Genomic DNA, 19,496 nt, shown 5'->3' on the forward strand with positions numbered 1-19,496 from the left:
ATATGGGACGGAATGCTGACAATGCAAACTTTCTTCCCCAGTCAAAAGATCTGGGTTAAATCCATTGTTCTTTTGCCCACTACGCCACCCCAGTTTGGACCCAGCCATATGCAAATCAGTCTTGACCCTGTGACCCATGGGAACAGTCCAGACTGAACTGCCAGGCCAGGTCCTCCCTGGACCGGAAACAAGCATCCTGGGACCGGTTTCAGGGCATGTCACACTTCTTCAGCAAGGCTAGCTTGAATACAGTGACACAGTGACCAAGGGACCCACATCTGGGCATACCCATCTCACTTAGAGCAAAAAGTGTTACAGCAAACAAATAATTGACGGAATGCTGACTATGCAAACATTCTCCCCAGTCAAAAGATCTGGGTTAAATCCATCGTTCTTTTGCCAACTACGCCACCCCAGTTTGGACCCAGCCATATGCAAATCAGTCTTGACCCTGTGCCCCATGGGAACAGTCCAGTCCGAACTGCCAGGCCAGGTCCTCCCTGGACCGGAAACAAGCATCCTGGGACCGGTTTCAGGGTATGTCGCCCTTCTTCAGCCAGGCTAGCTTGAATCCAGTGGCACAGTGAGCAAGGGACCCACGTCTGGGCATACCCATCCCACTTAGGGAGAAAAGTGTTACAGCAAACAAATAATGGACGGAATGCTGACAATGCAAACATTCTCCCCCAGTCAAAAGATCAGGGTTAAATCCATCGTTCTTTTGCCCACTACGCCACCCCAGTTTGGACCCAGCCATATGCAACTCAGTCTTGACCCTGTGCCCCATGGGAACAGTCCAGTCCGAACTGCCAGGCCAGGTCCTCCCTGGACCGGAAACAAGCATCCTGGGACCGCTTACAGGGTATGTCACCCTTCTTCAGCCAGGCTAGATTGAATCTAGTGGCACAGAGATCAAGGGACCCACGTCTGGGCATACCCATCCCACTTAGGGAGAAAAGTGTTACAGCAAACAAATAACGGACGGAATGCTGACAATGCAAACATTCTCCCCCAGTCAAAAGATCTCTTTTAAATCCATCGTTCTTTTGCCCACTACGCCACCCCAGTTTGGACCCAGCCATATGCAGATCAGTCTTGACCCTGTGCCCCATGGGAACAGTCCAGTCCGAACTGCCAGGCCAGGTCCTCCCTGGACCGGAAACAAGCATCCTGGGACCGGTTTCAGGGTATGCCACCCTTCTTCAGCCAGGCTAGCTTGAATCCAGTAGCACAGTGAGCAAGGGACCCACGTCTGGGCATACCCATCTGTGACGGGTCGAGCGGCATCGACCGTCTGGAGGACCCCTGGGGCACTGGGCTGACGCGACTGGTGCTGACTCTCGCATCAGCCAGGGGGCGGAGCCCAGGGAGACTTAAAGACCCGGAAGAGGGAGGATCCGGAAGAGACCGCCAGGATAGCGGGGAGCCACGAGGAGGTCCGCAAGAAGAGGAGAAGGACGCAGAGAAGACGACGGAGGAAGAGACCAGGTGAAAGGAGGTTCGAGACAAGGACGAGGGGACCCAGCCGAAAGCCGGGACGTACCCCGAGGAAGGTGCCACGGACGAGGCAGCCGGGACCCTGTCAACGGGTCCCGGTTTCAGGCGAGTGCTGGGGAAGACAGGGCGCTCGCTGATAGGCTGGTGGCAGGAGCAGTCAGGCTTTTCGGGGCTATAAGGGAGCGGGAGGCTTTGTTTTCTTTAGTGCCGTCTGAGGTCATACAAAGCGGCAGGCATATTCAACGCAGAAACCACCCTCATACCCCTCCAACGGGAGTTCGCCTGGAGTAAGGGCCCGGGGACGGGAGAGTGAGAGGGGTTGGACCTGGAAGGGATAGCGAAACGCCCACGCGCACAAGCCCGCTAAGGGACATATACAAACCTGGACAGTGTCCTCTTTCTTTTCTTTGTTTGAAGGGGGACGCCCGGCAGAAAACCCACGGAAGCCGGAACGCGGCAGAAGCCAACCTCCGTACAGAGAAAGATTGGCCAGGGAAAAAGGCACTACGACCAAGAACCAACGCCAAAACGGGCAGAGTCCGCAGACTTTCTTTTGTTGTATTTCCCCAAATAAACAGACACGTTTACACGCAGCTCCTTTGCCTCGTCCCGTCTGTGGGTAACGTGACAGTGGTGTCAGAAGTGGGATACCCCGGACTATCACGCCCACCTACAAAGAGGCAGAACCCCCCCCTCCGACGGCTCAGGATGTCGCAACCCATCAGCCTAGACAAAATGCTCACGCAATTGGCCGAGGGACAGCGCCAACTACAGCTGGTGGTGGAGGCTCAGTCGACAGAGGCTAAAAAGGATAGGGAACATCTACAAGAGGCCCTCCAAGCTCAAGCAGGCCTCATGGCACAAAATCAAGTGGTTCAGGATACAGCCATTCAGAGACTAACGGACACGATAGCGAGTACGAAGGTACACCCTAATGTGCCGAGTTCGGTGTTGCAGAAATACCGGACAGGAAAAGACCCGGACTTCTTCTTCACCAATTTCGAAAGGGTGGCAAGCACGGCCCAATGGCCCATGGAGCGGTGGGGCCAATATATCGCCCCTCTGTTGTCCGGTGAGCTGCAAACCGCATATCAAGCAGCGAATCCTGCGAGAACCACACCTTACGAAACCATAAAGAAAACCATACTAGAGCGCCTGGGGTGCGATCAAGAGCAATACCGTACTAGATTACGGAGGGAAAAATGGCAAGCTCAGGACAATCCCAGAGCATTCTTTTACCGCATTCAAGACCTGGGGACCCGATGGCTCCAACCCCACACCTCTAGCATGGAGGAGGTAGTTGACAAGATACTGCTCGAACAGTTCGTGGAAGGGCTCCCCGCGCCCACCCGGGCGTGGGTACGACAACACCCGAATCTAACAGTACCCCACGCCATAGAACTGGCATGCGCTCCCCAACGGACCCCGGAAGCAAGGCCCTTCACGCCCAGGATTCCTACCTCCATCATCCACCGCTGGAGGGCGACCCTTCTGGGCCCAACAGCCCCCCCCTTCGCCCTCTCCTTGATCCACGTTTCCTACCCCGCCCGGGCGGCAAAGAAGGTAGCCAGGGACCCCAATGCTTCAATTGTGCCGAATGGGGTCACATATCACGCAACTGCCCCCAAAAGCCCGCCAACACCGAACCTATGGATGTAGGGTATACGAGAGGGAAGATCCTAAGGGCAGGTGAAGGAAAGGAGGCATACCAACTAACCCTCATGGTGAACGATATTGCTACCACGTTCCTTGTCGATTCCGGGTGTCGACACTCGGTCATCTCTCAAGAACGGGTACACACCCACCAGTGGCAAGAGGGGGAAACCGTGAACATAACCTGTGTCCACGGGGACCAGAAAAGCTACCCTGTCACTATAGTGACCCTGGGATGTGGGGGACAGACAGACCAGATCAGAGTAGGGGGTATTCCCCAAATGGTCAAAGAAATGATAATCGGCACCAACTACAGCGGGTTTCCCGTTCTGCTGGCCAAGGCAATAAAAGAGAAGGAAACCCGACACCGAGATAACGCCGGGTGCGTATAAGAGAAAGAGGACACGTAGGGAGAGAAGAGAACAGAAAAAGCTCATGGTGCTGAACGGCCAAGCTGACACTCACTCTCTCTCCTCCACAGGTACAGACGGAGAGCCCAAACTGACACCCAGCTTAAGGACCGCGCAGAAAGAGGATCCGGTGCTGGGACATGCCTGGGCCCGCGCCATTGTCGATGAGGAAGGCCAGGTAGGCCCTTGTTTTGTCATTCTAAGGGGGCTGTTATATAGAAAAATAACAAAACCCGAAGAAACGATACGACAACTATTGGTCCCCCTGTCGTTTCGTGCTCAGGTCCTCTATCTGGCCCATAACCAAGCGGGAGGGGGTCACTACGGGCGGGAAAAAACCGAAGAATACCTCCTAAGGCGATTCTACTGGCCTGGGGTCTTCTCTGACGTCCGGAGGTACTGTGCTGCCTGCCCCAGGTGTCAAATAGCTAACCCCCCACACATACCTAAAGCACCCCTACAACCCCTCCCTATCATCGAGGTGCCCTTCTCCCGGGTAGGCATGGACTTGGTTGGGCCCTTGACCACCTCCACACAGGGCTATCAGTAAATCCTGGTCCTGGTGGATTACGCAACTCGCTACCCCGAGGCTATCCCCCTCACAAGCATGACCACGACTAGTGTAGCCCACGCCATGTTAACGTTTTTCAGTAGGGTCGGGTTTCCCAAAGAACTCCTCACTGACCAGGGGACACCTTTCATGTCCCGGCTTATGGCCCAAATCTGCTCGTTGTTAGGGGTAAAACAAATCAGTACATCCGTGTACCATCCACAAACCGATGGCCTCGTGGAAAGGTATAATCAGACCGTGAAGACTATCCTGAAAAAAACAGTCTCCGAGACCAGAAGAGACTGGGACCGACAGCTACCCCTAACCCTCTTCGCCATTAGGACTCACACCCAGTCCTCCACCGGGTTCAGCCCCTTTGAATTGGTTTTCGGCAGAAAACCCAGAACCCTGGTGGATCTGGCAGCCGAAAAATGGGAGGAAGAGGAAGACGAGGGGAAGACCCTGTTGGAGTATGCGACTCAACTAAAAGACAGGTTAACCACCCTCTGGGAGAGAGTCAGGAACAACCTCGATGCAGCCCAACAAAAACAAAAAAAGACATACGACCGACACACCACCCTCAGACACTTGTCCGTGGGAGACAGGGTCCTACTCCTACTCCCCTCCTCCGACAATAAGCTTTTGGCCCATTGGCAGGGGCCTTACACCGTACTTGCACAAGTCACCCCTGTCATGTATAGAATAGCCGTACCCCACGCTGGGCGGAAGGGTCAGATATACCACATTAACCTCCTCAAACTATGGACAGAAAAGGCCGATGATCCAACCAGCTCCGCCACGAACCTTCTAGTCACCGACAGTCAAAACATGGGTATCCCCTTCCCCCCCCCGTAGGCGGCACTAACACGACCAGAACCATTCCCAGGGGTTCCCAGCTAACTTCCGAACAGAACACCACCCTCCTAGGCCTCCTTAGCCACTACAGTGACGTATTCTCCACAACCCCCGGAAAAACCCCCCTTCTACAACACGACATCATGACAGGTGGGGCCAGGCCGATCAGACAGAGGCCCTATCGTATCCCTGAGGCAAGACGACTGGTGGTGGAGAATGAGGTAACTGATATGCTCTCCACGGGGATCATTGAACCATCGTGCAGTTCCTGGTGTTCCCCCATCGTCTTGGTACCAAAACCTAATGGCACCGTACGTTTCTGTGTAGATTTCCGGCGCCTCAACACCGTGTCACTGTTCGACTCATATCCCATGCCCCGCGTCGATGAGATGATCGACCGACTGGGGACCGCCCGATACATGACAACACTAGATTTAACAAAGGGTTACTGGCAGATAGCACTGAGCCTCGATGCCTGGGAAAAAAACGGCTTTTGCCACCCCCTCGGGTTTATACCAGTTTACGGTTCTCCCCTTTGGGTTACACGGGGCCCCAGCCACCTTCCAACGGCTCATGGACGTCGTGCTACGACCCCACCACGACTATGCGGCCGCCTATCTGGACGACATAGTCATCTTCAGTACCACCTGGGACAGTGCATGCTAGCGACTGACAACATTAAATACCTGGGATACCACATACGGGACGGTCAGATCAGACCGCAGGTGGATAAAGTGAAAGCAATCAAAGCACTGGAGAGACCCACCACTAAAAGAGGTATTAGGGCATTCCTGGGACTGGTTGGTTATTATCGTCGGTTTATACCCCACTTCTCGGAAGAAGCCGCCCCCCTCACGGACATGCTAAAGAAGAAATCCCCGAATACGATCGGGGCATGGACCCCGAAACAAATCCACAGCTTTGAACACTTGAAAACCCGATTATGTACTGACCCCCTTCTCACCTGCCCAGATTTCACACGCTCCTTCACACTACAAATGGACGCTTCGGATAGGGGATTAGGGGCGGTCCTCTCACAGACGACAACCACAGGCGGCCTACACCCTGTAGTGTACCTTAGTCGCAAACTCGTACCCAGGGAAACGCATTACTCCACGATAGAGAAAGAATGCCTAGCGATTCGGTGGGCGGTCCAAGCCCTGCAGTACTACCTCTTGGGCCGTCCCTTTAACTTACTGACCGACCATGCACCGTTGGTGTGGCTAGCGAGCACAAAGACACTAACCCCCGTATACTCCGATGGTTCTTAGCCCTGCAACCTTTTTCCTTCAAGGTGGCCCATCGCCCAGGGGCTCTGCAGGCGAATGTGGACTTCCTCTCCCGCAGTCCGATGTCCTCATGGCCCGATCGGCCATGCCTAGTGGGGAGGTGCTGTGACGGGTCGAGCGACGTCGACCGTCTGGAGGACCCCGGGGGCACTGGGCCGACGCGACTGGTGCTGACTCTCGCATCAGCCAGGGGGCGGAGCCCAGGGAGACTTAAAGACCCAGAAGAGGGAGGATCCGGAAGAGACCGCCAGGATAGCGGGGAGCCATGAGGAGGTCTGCAAGAAGAGGAGAAGGACGCCGAGAAGACGACAGAGGAAGAGACCAGGTGGAAGGAGGTTCGAGACAAGGACGAGGGGATCCAGCCGAAAGCCGGGACGTACCCCAAAGAAGGTGCCACGGACGAGGCAGCCGGGACCCTGTCAAAGGGTCCCGGTTTCAGGTGAGTGCTGGGGAAGACAGGGCGCTCGCTGATAGGCTGGTGGCAGGAGCAGTCAGATTTTTCGGGGCTATAAGGGAGCGGGAGGCTTTGCTTTCTTTAGTGCCGTCTGAGGTCATACAAAGCGGCAGGCATATTCAACGCAGAAACCACCCTCATACCCCTCCAATGGGAGTTCGCCTGGAGTAAGGGCCCGGGGACGGGAGAGTGAGAGGGGTTGGACCTGGAAGGGATAGCGAAACGCCCACGCGCACAAGCCCATTAAGGGACATATACAAACCCTGACAGTGTCCTCTTTCTTTTCTTTGTTTAAAGGGGGACGCCAGGCAGAAAACCCACGGAAGCCGGAACGCGGCGGAAGCCAACCTTCGTACAGAGAAAGATTGGCCAGGGAAAAAGGCACTACGACCAAGAACCAACGCCAAAACGGGCAGAGTCCGCAGACTTTCTTTTGTTGTATTTCCCCAAATAAATAGACACGTTTACACGCAGCTCCTTTGCCTCGTCCAGTCTGTGGGTAACGTGACACCATCCCACTTAGGGCGAAAAGTGTTACAGCAAACAAATAATGGACGGAATACTGACAATGCAAACATTCTCCCCTAGTCAAATGATCTGGGTTAAATTAATCGTTCTTTTGCCCACTACACCACCCCACTTTGGACCCAGCAATATGCAAATCAGTCTTGACACTGTGCCCCATGGGAACAGTCCAGACCGAACTGCCAGACCAGGTCCTCCCTGGACCGGAAACAAGCATCCTGGGACCAGTTTCAGGGTATGTCACACTTCTTCAGCCAGGCTAGCTTGAATCCAGTGGCACAGTGACCAAGGAACCCACGTCTGAGTATACCCATCCCACTTAGGGCGAAAAGTGTTACAGCAAACAAATGATGGACGGAATGCTGACAATGCAAACATTCTCCCCCAGTCAAAAGATCTGGGTTAAATCCATCGTTCTTGACCCCACTACGCCACCCCAGTTCGGACCCAGCCATATGCAAATCAGTCTTGACCCTGTGCCCCATGGGAACAGTCCAGACCGAACTGCGAGGCCAGGTCCTCCCTGGAACGGAAACAAGCATCCTGGGACCGGCTTCAGGGTATGCCACCCTTCTTCAGCCAGGCTAGCTTGAAACCAGTGGCACAACGAGCAATGGACCCACGTCTGGGCATACCCATCCCACTTAGGGCGAAGGTGTTACAGCAAACAAATAATGGACGGAATGCTGACTATGCAAACATTCTCCCCCAGTCTAAAGATCTGGGTTAAATCCATCGTTCTTTTGCCCACTACGCCACCCTAGTTTGGACGCAGCCATATCCAAATCAGTCTTGACCCTGTGCCCCATGGGGCCAGTCCAGTCCGAACTGTCAAGCCAGGTCCTCCCTGGACCGGAAACAAGCATCCTGGGACCGGTTTCAGGGTATGCCACCATTCTTCAGCCAGGCTAGCCTGAATCCAGTGGCACAGAGAGCAAGGGACCCACGTCTGGGCATACCCATCCCACTTAGGGCGAAGGTGTTACATCAAACAAATAATGGACGGAATGCTGACAATGCAAACATTCTCCACCAGTCAAAAGATCTGGGTTAAATCCATTGTTCTGTTGCCCACTTCGCCACCCCAGTTTGGACCCAGCCATATGCAAATCAGTCTTGACCCTGTGCCCCATGGGAACAGTCCAGACTGAACTGCCAGGCCAGGTCCTCCCTGGACCGGAAACAAGCATCCTGGGACCGGTTTCAGGGTATGCGATCCTTCTTCAGCCAGGCTAGCCTGAATTCATTGGCACAGCGAGCAAGGGACCCACATCTGGGCATACCCATCCGACTTAGAGCGAAATGTGTTACAGCAAACAAATAATGGACGGAATGCTGACTTTGCAAACATTCTCCCCCAGTCAAAAGATCTGGGTTAAATCCATCGTTCTTTTGCCCACTACGCCACCCCAGTTTGGACCCTGCCATATGCAAATCAATCTTGACCCTGTGCCCCATGGGAACTGTCCAGTCCGAACTACCAGGCCAGGCCAGGTCCTCACTGGACCGGAAACAAGCATCCTGGGACCGATTTCAGGGTATGTCACCCTTCTTCAGCCAGGCTAGCTTGAATCCAGTGGCACAGTGAATGAGGGACCCACGTCTGGGCATACCCATCCCACTTAGGGCGAAAAATGTTATAACAAACAAATAATGGACGGAATGCTGACAATGCAAACATTCTCCCCCAGTCAAAAGATCTAGGTTTAATCCAGCGTTCTTGACCCCACTACGCCACCCCAGTTTGGACGGAGCCATATGAAAATCAGTCTTGACCCTCTGCCCCATGGGAACAGTCCAGTCCGAACTGCCAGGCCAGGTCCTCCCTGGACCGGAAACAAGGATCCTGGGACAGGTTTCAGGGTATGCCACCCTTCTTCAGCCAGGCTAGCTTGAATCCAGTGGCACAGCGAGCAAGGGAGCCACGTCTGGGCATACCCATCCCACTTAGGGCGAAAAGTGTTACAGCAAACAAATGATGGACGGAATGCTGACAATGCAAACATTCTCCCCCAGTCAAAAGAACCAGGTTAAATCCATCGTTCTTTTGCCCACTACGCCACCCCAGTTTGGACCCTGCCATATGCAAATCAATCTTGACCCTGTGCCCCATGGGAACTGTCCAGTCCGAACTGCCAGGCCAGGCCAGGTCCTCACTGGACCGGAAACAAGCATCCTGGGACCGATTTCAGGGTATGTCACCCTTCTTCAGCCAGGCTAGCTTGAATCCAGTGGCACAGTGAATGAGGGACCCACGTCTGGGCATACCCATCCCACTTAGGGCGAAAAGTGTTATAACAAACAAATAATGGACGGAATGCTGACAATGCAAACATTCTCCCCCAGTCAAAAGATCTAGGTTTAATCCAGCGTTCTTGACCCCACTACGCCACCCCAGTTTGGACGGAGCCATATGAAAATCAGTCTTGACCCTCTGCCCCATGGGAACAGTCCAGTCCGAACTGCCAGGCCAGGTCCTCCCTGGACCGGAAACAAGGATCCTGGGACAGGTTTCAGGGTATGCCACCCTTCTTCAGCCAGGCTAGCTTGAATCCAGTGGCACAGCGAGCAAGGGACCCACGTCTGGGCATACCCATTCCACTTAGGGCGAAAAGTGTTACAGCAAACAAATGATGGACGGAATGCTGACAATGCAAACATTCTCCCCCAGTCAAAAGAACCAGGTTAAATCCATCGTTCTTTTGCCCACTACGCCACCCCAGTTTGGACCCAGCCATATGCAAATCAGTCTTGACCCTGTGCCCCATGGGAACAGTCCAGACCGAACTGCCAGGCCAAGTCCTCCCTGGACCGGAAACAAGCATCCTGGGACCGGTTTCAGGGTATGTCACCCTTCTTCAGCAAGGCTAGCTTGAATCCAGTGGCACAGTGAGCAAGGGACCCACGTCTGGTCAAATCCCTCCCACTTAAGGCGAAAAGTGTTACAACAAACAAATAATGGACGGAATGCTGACAATGCAAACATTCTCCCCCAGTCAAAAGAACCAGGTTAAATCCATCGTTCTTTTGCCCACTACGCCACCCCAGTTTGGACCCAGCCATATGCAAATCAGTCTTGACCCTGTGCCCCATGGGAACAGTCCAGACCGAGCTGCCAGGCCAGGTCCTCCCTGGACCGGAAACAAGCATCCTGGGACCGGCTTCAGGGTATGCCACCCTTCTTCAGCCAGGCTAGCTTGAAACCAGTGGCACAACGAGCAATGGACCCACGTCTGGGCATACCCATCCCACTTAGGGCGAAAAGTGTTACAGCAAACAAATAATGGACGGAATGCTGACAATGCAAACATTCTCCCCCAGTCTAAAGATCTGGGTTAATTCCATCGTTCTTTTGCCCACTACGCCACCCTAGTTTGGACCCAGCCATATGCAAATCAGTCTTGACCCTTTGCCCCATGGGGCCAGTCCAGTCCGAACTGCCAAGCCAGGTCCTCCCTGGACCGGAAACAAGCATCCTGGGACCGGTTTCAGGGTATGCCACCATTCTTCAGCCAGGCTAGCCTGAATCCAGTGGCACAGAGAGCAAGGGACCCACGTCTGGGCATACCCATCCCACTTAGGGCGAAGGTGTTACAGCAAACAAATAATGGACGGAATGATGACAATGGAAACATTCTCCACCAGTCAAAAGATCTGGGTTAAATCCATTGTTCTTTTGCTCACTTCGCCACCCCAGTTTGGACCCAGCCATATGCAAATCAGTCTTGACCCTGTGCCCCATGGGAACAGTCCAGACTGTACTGCCAGGCCAGGTCCTCCCTGGACCGGAAACAAGCATCCTGGGACCGGTTTCAGGGTATGCGATCCTTCTTCAGCCAGGCTAGCCAGAATTCATTGGCACAGCGAGCAAGGGACCCACATCTGGGCATACCCATCCCACTTAGAGCGAAATGTGTTACAGCAAACAAATAATGGACGGAATGCTGACTATGCAAACATTCTCCCCCAGTCAAAAGATCTGGGTTAAATCCATCGTTCTTTTGCCCACTACGCCACCCCAGTTTGGACCCTGCCATATGCAAATCAATCTTGACCCTGTACCCCATGGGAACTGTCCAGTCCGAACTGCCAGGCCAGGTCCTCACTGGACCGGAAACAAGCATCCTGGGACCGATTTCAGGGTATGTCACCCTTCTTCAGCCAGGCTAGCTTGAATCCAGTGGCACAGTGAACAAGGGACCCACGTCTGGGCATACCCATCCCACTTAGGGCAAAAAGTGTTATAACAAACAAATAATGGACGGAATGCTGACAATGCAAACATTCTCCCCCAGTCAAAAGATCTAGGTTAAATCCATCGTTCTTGACCCCACTACGCCACCCCAGTTTGGACGCAGCCATATGAAAATCAGTCTTGACCCTGTCCCCCATGGGAACAGTCCAGTCCGAACTGCCAGGCCAGGTCCTCCCTGGACCGGAAACAAGGATCCTGGTACAGGTTTCAGGGTATGCCACCCTTCTTCAGCCACGCTAGCTTGAATCCAGTGGCACAGCGAGCAAGGGACCCACGTCTGGGCATACCCATCCCACTTAGGGCGAAAAGTGTTACAGCAAACAAATGATGGACGGAATGCTGACAATGCAAACATTCTCCCCCAGTCAAAAGATCTGGGTTAAATCCATTGTTCTTTTGCCCACTACGCCACCCCAGTTTGGACCCAGCCATATGCAAATCAGTCTTGACCCTGTGCCCCATGGGAACAGTCCAGACCGAACTGCCAGGCCAGGTCCTCCCTGGAACGGAAACAAGCATCCTGGGACCGGCTTCAGGGTATGCCACCCTTCTTCAGCCAGGCTAGCTTGAAACCAGTGGCACAACTTGCAATGGACCCACGTCTGGGCATACCCATCCCACTTAGGGTGAAAAGTGTTACAGCAAACAAATAATGGACAGAATGCTGACAATGCAAACATTCTCCCCCAGTCTAAAGATCTGGGTTAAATCCATCGTTCTTTTGCCCACAACACCACCCTAGTTTGGACCCAGCCATATGCAAATCAGTCTTGACCCTGTGCCCCATGGGGCCAGTCCAGTCCGAACTGCCAAGCCAGGTCCTCCCTGGACCGGAAACAAGCATCCTGGGACCGGTTTCAGGGTATGCCACCATTCTTCAGCCAGGCTAGCCTGAATCCAGTGGCACAGAGAGCAAGGGACCCACGTCTGGGCATACCCATCCCACTTAGGGCGAAGGTGTTACAGCAAACAAGTAATAGACGGAATGCTGACAATGCAAACATTCTCCACCAGTCAAAAGATCTGGGTTAAATCCATTGTTCTTTTGCCCACTTCGCCACCCCAGTTTGGACCCAGCCATATGCAAATCAGTCTTGACCCTGTGCCCCATGGGAACAGTCCAGACCGAGCTGCCAGGCCAGGTCCTCCCTGGACCGGAAACAAGCATCCTGGGACCGGTTTTAGGGTATGTCACCCTTTTTCAGCCAGGCTAGCTTGAATCCAGTGGGACAGTGAGCAAGGGGCCCACATCTGGGCATACCCTTCCCACTTAGAGCGAAAAGTGTTACAGCAAACAAATAATGGACGGAATGCTGACTATGCAAACATTCTCCCCCAGTCAAAAGATCTGGGTTAAATCCATCGTTCTTTTGCCCACTACGCCACCCCAGTTTGGACCCAGCCATATGCAAATCAGTCTTGACCCTGTGCCCCATGGGAACAGTCCAGACCGAACTGCGAGGCCAGGTCCTCCCTGGAACGGAAACATGCATCCTGGGACCGGCTTCAGGGTATGCCACCCTTCTTCAGCCAGGCTAGCTTGAAACCAGTGGCACAACGAGCAATGGACCCACTTCTGGGCATACCCATCCCACTTAGGGCGAAAAGTGTTACAGCAAACAAATGATGGACGGAATGCTGACAATGCAAACATTCTCCCCCAGTCTAAAGATCTGGGTTAAATCCATCATTCTTTTGCCCACTACGCCACCCTAGTTTGGACCCAGCCATATGCAAATCAGTCTTGACCCTGTGCCCCATGGGGCCAGTCCAGTCCGAACTGCCAAGCCAGGTCCTCCCTGGATCGGAAACAAGCATCCTGGGACCGGTTTCAGGGTATGCCACCATTCTTCAGCCAGGCTAGCCTGAATCCAGTGGCACAGAGAGCAAGGGACCCACGTCTGGGCATACCCATCCCACTTAGGGCGAAGCTGTTACAGCAAACAAATAATGGACGGAATGCTGACAATGCAAACATTCTCCACCAGTCAAAAGATCTGGGTTAAATCCATTGTTCTTTTGCCCACTTCGCCACCCCAGTTTGGACCCAGCCATATGCAAATCAGTCTTGACCCTGTGCCCCATGGGAACAGTCCAGACTGAACTGCCAGGCCAGGTTCTCCCTGGACCGGAAACAAGCATCCTGGGACCGGTTTCAGGGTATGCGATCCTTCTTCAGCAAGGCTAGCCTGAATTCATTGGCACAGCGAGCAAGGGACCAATCCCACTTAGAGCGAAATGTGTTACAGCAAACAAATAATGGACGGAATGCTGACTATGCAAACATTCTCCCCCAGTCAAAAGATCTGGGTTAAATCCATCGTTCTTTTGCCCACTACGCCACCCCAGTTTGGACCCTGCCATATGCAAATCAATCTTGACCCTGTGCCCCATGGGAACAGTCCAGACCGAGCTGCCAGGCCAGGTCCTCCCTGGACCGGAAACAAGCATCCTGGGACCGGTTTCAGGGTATGTCACCCTTTTTCAGCCAGGCTAGCTTGAATCCAGTGGGACAGTGAGCAAGGGGCCCACATCTGGGCATACCCTTCCCACTTAGAGCGAAAAGTGTTACAGCAAACAAATAATGGCCGGAATGCTGACAATGCAAACATTCTCCCCCAGTCAAAAAATCTGGGTTAAATCCATTGGTCTTTTGCCCACTACGCCACCCCAGTTTGGACCCAGCCATATGCAAATCAGTCTTGACCCTGCGCCCCATGGGAACAGTCCAGACCGAACTGCCAGGCCAAGTCCTCCCTGGACCGGAAACAAGCATCCTGGGACCGGTTTCAGGGTATGTCACCCTTCTTCAGCAAGGCTAGCTTGAATCCAGTGACACAGTGAGCAAGGGACCCACGTCTGGTCAAACCCATCCCACTTAAGGCGAAAAGTGTTACAACAAACAAATAATGGACGGAATGATGACAATGCAAACATTCTCCCCCAGTCAAAAGAACGAGGTTAAATCCATCGTTCTTTTACCCACTACGCCACCCCAGTTTGGACCCAGCCATATGCAAATCAGTCTTGACCCTGTGCCCCATGGGAACAGTCCAGACTGAACTGCCAGGCCAGGTCCTCCCTGGACTGGAAACAAGCATCCTGGGACCGGTTTCAGGGTATGCGATCCTTCTTCAGCCAGGCTAGCCTGAATTCATCGGCACAGCGAGCAAGGGACCCACATCTGGGCATACCCATCCCACTTAGAGCGAAATGTGTTACAGCAAACAAATAATGGACGGAATGCTGACTATGCAAACATTCTCCCCCGGTCAAAAGATCTGGGTTAAATCCATCGTTCTTTTGCCCACTACGCCACCCCAGTTTGGACCCTGCCATATGCAAATCAATCTTGACCCTGTGCCCCATGGGAACTGTCCAGTCTGAACTGCCAGGCCAGGTCCTCACTGGACCGGAAACAAGCATCCTGGGACCGATTTCAGGGTATGTCACCCTTCTTCAGCCAGGCTAGCTTGAATCCAGTGGCACAGTGAATAAGGGACCCTCGTCTGGGCATACCCATCCCACTTAGGGCGAAAAGTGTTATAACAAACAAATAATGGACGGAATGCTGACAATGCAAACATTCTCCCCCAGTCAAAAGATCTAGGTTTAATCCAGCGTTCTTGACCCCACCACGCCACCCCAGTTTGGACGCAGCCATATGAAAATCAGTCTTGACCCTGTGCCCCATGCGAACAGTCCAGTCCGAACTGCCAGGCCAGGTCCTCCCTTTGACCGGAAACTAGGATCCTGGGACAGGTTTCAGGGAATGCCACCCTTCTTCAGCCAGGCTAGGTTGAATCTAGTGGCACAGCGAGCAAGTGACCCACGTCTGGGCATACCCATCCCACTTAGGGCGAAAAGTGTTACAGCAAACAAATGATGGACGGAATGCTGACAATGCAAACATTCTCCCCCAGTCAAAAGATCTGGGTTAAATCCATTGTTCTTTTGCCCACTACGCCACCCCAGTTTGGACCCAGCCATATGCAAATCAGTGTTGACCCTGTGCCCCATGGGAACAGTCCAGACCGAACTGCGAGGCCAGGTCCTCCCTGGAACGGAAACAAGCATCCTGGGACCGGCTTCAGGGTATGCCACCCTTCTTCAGCCAGGCTAGCTTGAAACCAGTGGCACAACGAGCAATGGACCCACGTCTGGGCATACCCATCCCACTTAGGGCGAAAAGTGTTACAGCAAACAAATAATGGACGGAATGCTGACAATGCAAACATTCTCCCCCAGTCTAAAGATCTGGGTTAAATCCATCGTTCTTTTGCCCACTACGCCACCCTAGTTTGGACCCAGCCATATGCAAATCAGTCTTGACCCTGTGCCCCATGGGGCCAGTCCAGTCCGAACTGCCAAGCCAGGTCCTCCCTGGACCGGAAACAAGCATCCTGGGACCGGTTTCAGGGTATGCCACCATTCTTCAGCCAGGCTAGCCTGAATCCAGTGGCACAGAGAGCAAGGGACCCACGTCTGGGCATACCCATCCCACTTAGGGCGAAGCTGTTACAGCAAACAAATAATGGACGGAATGCTGACAATGCAAACATTCTCCACCAGTCAAAAGATCTGGGTTAAATCCATTGTTCTTTTGCCCACTTCGCCACCCCAGTTTGGACCCAAATATATGCAAATCAGTCTTGACCCTGTGCCCCATGGGAACAGTCCAGACTGAACTGCCAGGCCAGGTCCTCCCTGGACCGGAAACAAGCATCCTGGGACCGATTTCAGGGTATGCGATCCTTCTTCAGCCAGGCTATCCTGAATTCATTGGCACAGCGAGCAAGGGACCCAACCCACTTAGAGCGAAATGTGTTACAGCAAACAAATAATGGACGGAATGCTGACTATGCAAACATTCTCCCCCAGTCAAAAGATCTGGGTTAAATCCATCGTTCTTTTGCCCACTACGCCACCCCAGTTTGGACCCTGCCATATGCAAATCAATCTTGACCCTGTGCCCCATGGGAACTGTACAGTCCGAACTGCCAGGCCAGGTCCTCACTGGACCGGAAACAAGCATCCTGGGACCGATTTCAGGGTATGTCACCCTTCTTCAGCCAGGCTAGCTTGAATCCAGTGGCACAGCGAGCAAGGGACCCACGTCTGGGCATACCCATCCCACTTAGGGCGAAAAGTGTTACAGCAAACAAATGATGGACGGAATGCTGACAATGCAAACATTCTCCCCCAGTCAAAAGATCTGGGTTAAATCCATTGTTCTTTTGCCCACTACGCCACCCCAGTTCGGACCCAGCCATATGCAAATCAGTCTTGACCCTGTGCCCCATGGGAACTGTCCAGTCTGAACTGCCAGGCCAGGTCCTCACTGGACCGGAAACAAGCATCCTGGGACCGATTTCAGGGTATGTCACCCTTCTTCAGCCAGGCTAGCTTGAATCCAGTGGCACAGTGAATAAGGGACCCTCGTCTGGGCATACCCATCCCACTTAGGGCGAAAAGTGTTATAACAAACAAATAATGGACGGAATGCTGACAATGCAAACATTCTCCCCCAGTCAAAAGATCTAGGTTTAATCCAGCGTTCTTGACCCCACTACGCCACCCCAGTTTGGACGCAGCCATATGAAAATCAGTCTTGACCCTGTGCCCCATGCGAACAGTCCAGTCCGAACTGCCAGGCCAGGTCCTCCCTTTGACCGGAAACTAGGATCCTGGGACAGGTTTCAGGGAATGCCACCCTTCTTCAGCCAGGCTAGGTTGAATCTAGTGGCACAGCGAGCAAGTGACCCACGTCTGGGCATACCCATCCCACTTAGGGCGAAAAGTGTTACAGCAAACAAATGATGGACGGAATGCTGACAATGCAAACATTCTCCCCCAGTCAAAAGATCTGGGTTAAATCCATTGTTCTTTTGCCCACTACGCCACCCCAGTTTGGACCCAGCCATATGCAAATCAGTGTTGACCCTGTGCCCCATGGGAACAGTCCAGACCGAACTGCGAGGCCAGGTCCTCCCTGGAACGGAAACAAGCATCCTGGGACCGGCTTCAGGGTATGCCACCCTTCTTCAGCCAGGCTAGCTTGAAACCAGTGGCACAACGAGCAATGGACCCACGTCTGGGCATACCCATCCCACTTAGGGCGAAAAGTGTTACAGCAAACAAATAATGGACGGAATGCTGACAATGCAAACATTCTCCCCCAGTCTAAAGATCTGGGTTAAATCCATCGTTCTTTTGCCCACTACGCCACCCTAGTTTGGACCCAGCCATATGCAAATCAGTCTTGACCCTGTGCCCCATGGGGCCAGTCCAGTCCGAACTGCCAAGCCAGGTCCTCCCTGGACCGGAAACAAGCATCCTGGGACCGGTTTCAGGGTATGCCACCATTCTTCAGCCAGGCTAGCCTGAATCCAGTGGCACAGAGAGCAAGGGACCCACGTCTGGGCATACCCATCCCACTTAGGGCGAAGCTGTTACAGCAAACAAATAATGGACGGAATGCTGACAATGCAAACATTCTCCACCAGTCAAAAGATCTGGGTTAAATCCATTGTTCTTTTGCCCACTTCGCCACCCCAGTTTGGACCCAGCCATATGCAAATCAGTCTTGACCCTGTGCCCCATGGGAACAGTCCAGACTGAACTGCCAGGCCAGGTCCTCCCTGGACCGGAAACAAGCATCCTGGGACCGATTTCAGGGTATGCGATCCTTCTTCAGCCAGGCTAGCCTGAATTCATTGGCACAGCGAGCAAGGGACCCAACCCACTTAGAGCGAAATGTGTTACAGCAAACAAATAATGGACGGAATGCTGACTATGCAAACATTCTCCCCCAGTCAAAAGATCTGGGTTAAATCCATCGTTCTTTTGCCCACTACGCCACCCCAGTTTGGACCCTGCCATATGCAAATCAATCTTGACCCTGTGCTCCATGGGAACTGTACAGTCCGAACTGCCAGGCCAGGTCCTCACTGGACCGGAAACAAGCATCCTGGGACCGATTTCAGGGTATGTCACCCTTCTTCAGCCAGGCTAGCTTGAATCCAGTGGCACAGCGAGCAAGGGACCCACGTCTGGGCATACCCATCCCACTTAGGGCGAAAAGTGTTACAGCAAACAAATGATGGACGGAATGCTGACAATGCAAACATTCTCCCCCAGTCAAAAGATCTGGGTTAAATCCATTGTTCTTTTGCCCACTACGCCACCCCAGTTCGGACCCAGCCATATGCAAATCAGTCTTGACCCTGTGCCCCATGGGAACAGTCCAGACCGAACTGCGAGGCCAGGTCCTCCCTGGAACGGAAACAAGCATCCTGGGACCGGCTTCAGGGTATGCCACCCTTCTTCAGCCAGGCTAGCTTGAAACCAGTGGCACAACGAGCAATGGACCCACGTCTGGGCATACCCATCCCACTTAGGGCGAAATGTGTTACAGCAAACAAATAATGGACGGAATGCTGACAATGCAAACATTCTCCCCCAGTCTAAAGATCTGGGTTAAATCCATCGTTCTTTTGCCCACTACGCCACCCTAGTTTGGACCCAGCCATATGCAAATCAGTCTTGACCCTGTGCCCCATGGGGCCAGTCCAGTCCGATCTGCCAAGCCAGGTCCTCCCTGGACCGGAAACAAGCATCCTGGGACCGGTTTCAGGGTATGCCACCATTCTTCAGCCAGGCTAGCCTGAATCCAGTGGCACAGAGAGCAAGGGACCCACGTCTGGGCATACCCATCCCACTTAGGGCGAAGGTGTTACAGCAAACAAATAATGGACGGAATGCTGACAATGCAAACATTCTCCACCAGTCAAAAGATCTGGGTTAAATCCATTGTTCTTTTGCCCACTTCGCCACCCCAGTTTGGACCCAGCCATATGCAAATCAGTCTTGACCCTGTGCCCCATGGGAACAGTCCAGACTGAACTGCCAGGCCAGGTCCTCCCTGGACCGGAAACAAGCATCCTGGGACCGGTTTCAGGGTATGCGATCCTTCTTCAACCGGCTAGCCTGAGTTCATTGGCACAGC

The 19,496-nt window shown here is 53.4% G+C and overlaps 1 pseudogene; it reads left to right on the forward strand.

The window, feature by feature from the left end:
• The first annotated feature begins 2,229 nt into the window (after window positions 1-2,229).
• Window positions 2,230-3,542, forward strand: LOC146867119 (uncharacterized; annotated as a pseudogene).
• The last annotated feature ends 15,954 nt before the right edge of the window (window positions 3,543-19,496 follow it).

Source organism: Triturus cristatus, chromosome 1_2 (genome assembly GCF_964204655.1).
Source record: "Triturus cristatus chromosome 1_2, aTriCri1.1, whole genome shotgun sequence".
NCBI classification, from domain to species: domain Eukaryota; kingdom Metazoa; phylum Chordata; class Amphibia; order Caudata; family Salamandridae; genus Triturus; species Triturus cristatus.